Source organism: Triticum aestivum, chromosome 3A (assembly GCF_018294505.1).
Source record: "Triticum aestivum cultivar Chinese Spring chromosome 3A, IWGSC CS RefSeq v2.1, whole genome shotgun sequence".
Lineage (NCBI taxonomy): Eukaryota > Viridiplantae > Streptophyta > Magnoliopsida > Poales > Poaceae > Triticum > Triticum aestivum.
The window spans coordinates 287,247,562-287,255,261 of NC_057800.1; the positions used below are offsets into that span (position 1 = coordinate 287,247,562).

Sequence of the window (7,700 nt, forward strand, 5' to 3'; positions counted from 1 at the left end):
CTTAAGAGCTCATGATTGGGGCACGAATATAGCATTGATTTAAGCCTTCCCCCAAGCTTGAGCGATATTTTTTCCTTCGTAAGGCCAAAATATATATATATAATTACAGTCACGATGAACAAGATGCATAGACTAAAATTTCTGATGAAATTTCAATTTCAATCGGTAGTAGTCCCATGATCCCATATCATCACATAGCCTAAACCATGCCAATACCTTTCCCTTTAAAGATAAAGGAAAATCTTCTTCTTAATAACATCCTTGCGCATACCCACAAGCTTAAATAATCCACAAACTTCATTCACATATATTAGGTGCAAATCGGGATATAATATTCCATCTCCTGTAAAAGGATTAGCTAGTCGTTTCTCTATCATACCCGAAGAAATTTCAAAGTAAACATTTTTAGTAGGTTCAGTAGGTTGAGGAGCAACTCTTTGCTCTACTAGTCGGGGTGAAGAGACCCCGAATAAGCCCCTCAAAGTATTATGTTCTATATTAACAAGTGACAGTAAATTTCAGCATACTATATACATTTTTCCTTACCAAATTCCACTCACCAAAGACGCTTCACTCCTCGGCAACGGCGTCAGAAAAGAGGCTTAATGACCCACAAGTATAGGGGATCTATCGTAGTCGTTTTGATAAGTAAGTGTGTCGAATCCAACAAGGAGCAGAAGGAAATGATAAGCAATTTTCAGCAAGATATTCTCTGCAAGCACTGAAATTATCGGTAACAGATAATTTTGTGATGAGGTAATTTGTAACGGGTAACAAATAGTAAAAGTAAATAAGATGCAGCAAAATGATCCAATCTTTTTTTAGCAAAGAACAAGTCTAGACAAACTCTTATATGAAGGAAAACGCTCATAAGGACACATAAAAATTATCGTCAAGCTAGTTTTCATTATCCTCATATGATTCGCGTTTGATACTTTAAAAATTTAATATGTGGGTGGACCGGTGTTTGAGTACCGCCCTTCCTTGGACAAGCATCTCACTTATGATTAATCCCTATTGCAAGCATCCACAACTACAAAAGAAGTATTAAGGTAAACATAATCATAGCATGAAATATATGGATCTAAATCAATCCCTTACGAAGCAACTCATAAACTTGGGTTTAAACTTCTATCACTTTAGCAACCCATCATCTACTTATTACTTCTCAATGCCTTGCTATAAACTCAAACAATGGTGAAGTGTTATATAGTCGACGTTCACATGACACCACTAGAGAAAAGACAACACACATCTCATCAAAATATCAAACGAATACCAAATTCATATGACTACTTATAGCAAAACTTCTCCTATGTCCTCAGGAACAAACGTAAGTACTCACAAATCATATTCATGTTCATAATCAGAAGAGTATTAATATGCATAAAGGATTTAAACATATGATTTTCCACCGAATAAACCAACTAACATCAACTACAAGGAATAATCAACACTACTAACAATCGACATCTACCAATCTAAGGCTTTGGGACAAAGATTAGATACAAGAGATGAACTAAAGTTTGAGACAAAATGGTGCTGATGAAGAAGTTGGTGGAGATTGACCCCGATTGTTGGTGATGACGATGATGATGATTTCCCCCTCCCAAAGAAAAGTTTTCCCGACAGAACAGCTCTGCCGGAGCCTTAGATTGATTCTGTCAAGGTTTCACCTTATGGCGGCGAAGTTTCGTTCCGTGAGCTTGCTTATGATTTTTTTCTCGATAAAAGACTCCATATAGTCAAAAGGCTGCCAAGGGGACCACGAGGCACGGGGGCACGCCCAGGGATGTAGGGCACACCCCCACCCTCGTGGATGGTGGGTGGCCCTCTCTGATACTTTTTTCCCCAATATTTTTTATATATTCTAAAACTTACTCCCATGAAGTTTCAAAACTTTTGAAATTATGCAGAATAGGTCTCTAATATTTACTTCTTTTCCAGCCTAAAATTCTAACTGTCAGCATTCTCCCTCTTTATATAAACCTTGTAAAATAAGAGCATCATCATTAATGGCTAGCACACCATTAATGTGTCATCTACCTAATTAAGCATCATCCCAAGTAGCGTCCCTCATCGTTAAATCCTAATCAAGCATAATTTTTTGTAAGCATCATTTTCTTTTACGCGGAACAATTTATTATCTGTTGGACAATTTAAAATGAATTTACACATTCTGCTTTACCAAAACTTAAAACTATCATGAGTGAATATTCTTCTAGAATAGACTTGATTTCTTATAATAATACACTTACAATGGTGTGCACCAAATAAAATGATTAAAATGAAGCATTTCCTAGTGGTAAGCGTGAAATAAACATAGCAAATCAAACTATAGAAATTTCAGATTTATTGAAGCCTAACATTTAAAATCTGGCAAAAAAATAATATTCTAAAATTTAAGAGCATATTTAATACTACGCATAGAAAAAATAATTGTTTTTATGTTTCCCTAAAATAAGTCTCCCATGAACACATTGGTTGAGTGAGCAGGAAGACAGAGTGCAAACTTATATCCACAGTAACTGGTCCCTTTCATCCATTTTGAATAGACCAACTATGAAAACTTACTTGATTCATTCTCGCCAGAATTCACTCACCTGATAATCAACCATGTCCTGCAGTGTCCCAAAAAAGGTAGATGGTCTAGAAGTTCAAATAATCAAGTTTTTAAAGAAAATGTATTTTACATAAATGAAAAGAGTAGCGACAGCTAAAGTATCTCGAGGGAATGGGAAAATGGCAATAAACACAAGAAACAAAGCCGAAAAAAATTGAAAAACAGTAAGCCTGCCTACATAGATGAGATGGTAGTAAACACAGGAAACAAACACAAAAACACAGTGAAAAATAGTAAGCCTACCTGCATAGATGAGATGGCAGTGTCTTATGATGGTAGTTGTATGAGTATTACACTGACCAATTTAATTAGCAAAATAATCATTTGTGTGCATATATCTTGATCTTCTAGACCTTTTGGTGTGGTGCGATCAAAGTGCCACCAGGGCAAATCCAAGATTAACTGATGTAGCTATGACATGGGTGATTCTCAACCAACTCAAATAATCATGTCGTCTTTCCTTCAGACCTCTATAGATTACTGGCACCAACCTTGTGCCCCACTGTTGCTTCAAATATTTTATTGTTGCCTTCATATAATCACTGATCGGAACTGGCGCTAGAAGCTCCTTCATCTTATATGACAATCGATGCTCATAGCGTCAACAAGATACTGTATGAAATCACATACAAATTATTCATACAAACCTAAGATATTTCGTCTACATACAGGTCACAACACCAACATATTGGATGTATATAACTTAGTAGAAAAGGGTGGCGTGGCCTACCGGAAACAAAGACATGCAATAAGGAAATATAGAAGCAATAATAGTAGAGGTGGATATAGAAGCAGTATTGGTGTTAATCTGCTCAAAACTCCCAACACCCGGTGCGTCCAACCTGACAATTAAGTGCACACAAAAATGGTTTTGCTATCCCATAAATAAGACCAACAAAATTTAGCATCTTCATGGGAAAATACACCTATTTATATTTTTGGGGTTTCCTACAAAGAAAATCCTGGGAAGTACCTAAAAGAAGGTTAACATAGAGCTAACACTATATTAGTTGGAAAATCACAAATACATACAAACCAGACAATGAATGCATAGCGTCTGGGGACGAAACCACTACCAGATACATGGTATCGCATGACGTATGTGCCCTTCCTTTTGCCTGCAACATCTGGGAGCTGCATATACGCTTTCAGGTTTGTGCTAACTCTGCAAATTCAGAATATGCCCAAAGACATTGTAGATAGATTTAGTTCTTTGCGATCCAATATATTCAGGAAAGAACAGTTTTAGTTCAATACAGTAGGAATAAAAAAATTCAACCAATATACCATCAGCCTGCTTATGCGATCAACATTTAATTACTGGATTTCAACTTAAATAAATTCTTTGGAGATGATGTGCTAGCTATAAAGGGAATGACATTTGAGATGGTAAATTGAGTCAATCGAAAAACAAAAAGGAAGAAAAAAGTTGGTGTATTACAAATTTACATGTAGTTACGTTGCACACAAACTGAAAAATGACTTCATGATAAGATCACATAAGCATGTTGTAGTTAAACATGACGGAGATGCACATAGAAGATCTACGCAGTTCACCGGATGAAATAGTTGGGTGTTCTGCATAGGTGGATATGTCCGCAGTTGTACTATTTGAAACCAATGTAAATGTATTACACACTGAATGCAACTGAGTGAAAAAAAAAAGACAAAACTTAATTAGCAGTTGGTATCAGACTCCTTGCTCACGGTAGAGATAAAGGATGTGGTCTAGAATTTGAAACAGAAAATAATCAATAATCAATGTGCAATAATACCTTGCCTTACTAGCAACAGGCTCTAATATTAATGTGTAAGCACGAGAAAGTGAATAGATCAAATCTCTATAATGGTGACATTAGATGCAACATGCTTTATTAAGGATCGATCTGACTATTCAATGAAAGAATGAAAAACACAAATATTTTACCTTCAAACCGCACTATCATTTGTGACCAATTCTAGTAAGTAGATGGCAAGTTAGCAGAATACAACCATGGTAATAAGGGAATCGATGTAGATAATATCACATGTGCATTATTCTCCTTTGCCCAATGCCAAGCTGTGTTCTTGTCTATCTCACCACATGTTGCCACTGAACAAACCCTGGTGTTCGCATGAAGAAATGAGTTCCAAATACTCCCTCCGTTCCTAAATATAAGTCTTTTTAGACATTTCAACAAGGAACTACATACAGAGCAATATGAGTGAATCTACACTCTAAAATATGTCTATATACATCCATATGATGTAGTCCATTTGAAACCTCTAAAAAGACTTATATTTAGGAACGGAGGGAGTAAGAAATAAGGAGTAAAGCAGCTACATCACATCATTCTCTGATTTTATTTCCACAGCTACATATGAAGATGGTAGTATAATAGATATCCTGGTAATAACATGTGAGTAAGGGAAGATTCTATAAAAAAATAAACCAACAGATTCTATAGAAATGCACTTTGTTGTTCGGTGCAATCATGATATTTAGGAACTTTCTTTCATATGCACCAGAAACGACTTTCATAACAACATCAAGCAGGCCATGATAGAATATCAATACATAATTGTTATCTATATTACACAGCAGTGCATAGTTATACAAGTTTATAAAGCAGCAAATCATATGCGAAAATATCACAGATGAGAAACCTATCTACCAAACACCAATATCGAACTGCCAATTTCATATTCCATTTTAATGCCATTGATGCTACATTTGTATTAATATTTCAACATATTTAAAGGACCAAAGGTCCTTTAGGACTAACTGTTGCAAGAATAGAAGAGTTACACCCTGCTATTACGTTCAGCGGAGCCAAATAATGGTTGATTGAGCACAATCTCACTTCAAATTATGGTCTTAGCAGCATACAAGTTTGCTATGCCAAGATTAGTACCAATTTTGAAATAAAAACAAATTGTTGGGATCACAACAAAGTAAATTATGAAATAAAAAGAACAAGTGTCTAGCTTCTAATCAGTCGACTCTGAAAGCACCTGGTTGAGCTTCCATAATACCTGAACGAAGGACCTCTCAGTTCACGAGATAGAGAAACAATACATTGACTGGACTAAAACAACACAAACATTATTTCTTGACAGGACCAATAGTCTCTACCTCACCTTCACTTTTTTCAAATTCTTAATTTAATTACTTAGTCAATGAAAAAAGGCACATCTTGGTAAGCCATCAGAGCTTGGCAAATAAAAGAGGCATTCATCATAACAGAACACACTGATTCAAACACAAAACCAGCATATCTACATTGTAGCTATTTTATCATTCCAAGTAACAAAGTAGCTTCCTTGATAAATGCATGAAAACTAAAAAAGGGACTGGTGAAAGTCATCTTGGTTTAAATTAAATTAGAAATAGCTGCATGAAAGTATCTTTTGGTTGGCTCAGACAGGGAAAATATTAATCCAAAACAATTGTAAGAAAGATGCGGTTACCTTTAACTCGCCCAAGACAACTGACATAAAAAAGGGCCATCATGATGCAGGCCTCTGTAATCTACTGCCTCAATCCATTGTAAGGGTAAATTAATTTGTAAGACATATAGTACCATTATTGGTTTTAGTAGTCTTATTATTATGGTGCTAGACATCTGAACTGGCAAAAATCGGCTTCGCTACTCAGCACTCACTCGTTCATGCAATTGTGGCAGAATGTAATATGTCAGTGATTCCAATTCTTTTACATAATGGTTCAGATAAACATCTTCATTTGTGATAATTTGGAAGAAATTTGTTGAATCTCCCAAAAAAGACCAAAGAACAATGAAGAAAAAATGGGCTACAGTCATTAGAAAGTCAACAATATTGTAAAAATAGTCGATCCAGCGGGGCATCAAGCCTTACCTCTATTTGGAGCTCGTCAAGCAGGTGGCTTTGTTCCATGGCATGGACGAGATGATCCTGTACATCATCTACGCCCCTGATATTCTGCAGCATGAGAGAGTGATCAAGAGGTTGACCCGGTGCGGCGCATGGTGCTCACCTTGCAAGGGAAACCGAGGAGCATGCAGCCGCGTACCAAGAGCATGGTGCCAACGTGCGTGCTGGATGCCAAGAACTTACTCGGTAACGAGCTGCTGTTGTGGTGCCTGCAGCGGCCGTTCGTGGAATGGCTTCGTCCGCGGGGATTAGCGGCCGTGGCGGCCCCAGGGATCTGCGGCGGTAGCGGCGTGCGGAGTGCGGCGACTCCACACAAGCACGACCTGCATGGAGTCCTGACCTGCCTGAGGTTCCGCGATGGTGCCGTCGATGGCGGCGGCAGAGGCGGGGAACCCTAAACAAAATATTGAGGAAGGTCGCTCAGCGGCGGCGATCCCGTACCTCGGCTCGGCGGCTGCGATCCCGTACCTCATCCAGCGCGCTCCTCCAGCTCCGTGGTTAGGTCCAGCGGGCGATGCTATTGGACGGCATCGGCGTGTGGGGATCTGCAACGGCGGCAGCGTGTACGGATCCGCGTCAGCATCGGTGTCATGGGGATCGGCGGCGGCGGCGTCCTGGGGATTGGCGGAAGTGGCAGTGGCCTGGGGACAGGCAACGGCGTCGGCAGCGTCACTGGGGATCCGCGGTGACGGCGGCGGCGTGGACGTATAACCCTATTACTAATGTCGACAGGAGCGGCGTATCGTGCGGGGTGGTGTGGCGTATCATGCGTGGTGGGGTTTTTTTTGGGGCGGCTGATAGGCGCCGGCGTACCGGGCCAACTTTGAGTCGGTCGCATCAGGACCGCACGATAAAAAGCTTCCTAACCACATGATCTCCTCCCTCCCCTTCTACTCGTTCTTCCTCCTCGTATTTTTCATGAATGAGCACATGACCGGTATCGAAGCACCCCCCCTCCCCCTTCCCCCCCTCCGCGCTCGCCTGTCTCTGTCGGTCATCGCACTGGCCCCTGACGCTCGTTGTGAATCTCGTCCTCACATAGTCGTGTGTCTCGGCGCGCCATGAAAGAAATGATATAACAATTGAGAGCACCGATAGTAGCAAAACTCAAAACGGTTGTAGCAAAAAAATGAGTACACTTGTTCCACCAAACAAAAAAGACGGTAGCAATTTTTTGGTTGGT

General features: G+C 39.4%; 1 long non-coding RNA gene across 5 annotated transcripts; it reads right to left on the reverse strand.

The window, feature by feature from the left end:
• Positions 1-2,336: 2,336 nt before the first annotated feature.
• LOC123061190 (uncharacterized) lies at positions 2,337-7,319 on the reverse strand. Of its 5 annotated transcripts, none has more exons than XR_006428643.1 (4): positions 6,959-7,316; positions 6,701-6,840; positions 6,482-6,565; positions 2,337-4,726 (listed from the first exon to the last, which is right to left on the reverse strand). It is a non-coding gene; the product is annotated as an uncharacterized lncRNA (long non-coding RNA). The 5 variants fall into 5 exon arrangements; XR_006428641.1 differs by having other exon boundaries at positions 2,337-4,771; positions 6,959-7,315; XR_006428640.1 differs by having other exon boundaries at positions 2,337-2,621; positions 2,867-6,565; positions 6,959-7,308.
• Between the last annotated feature and the right edge of the window lie 381 nt (positions 7,320-7,700).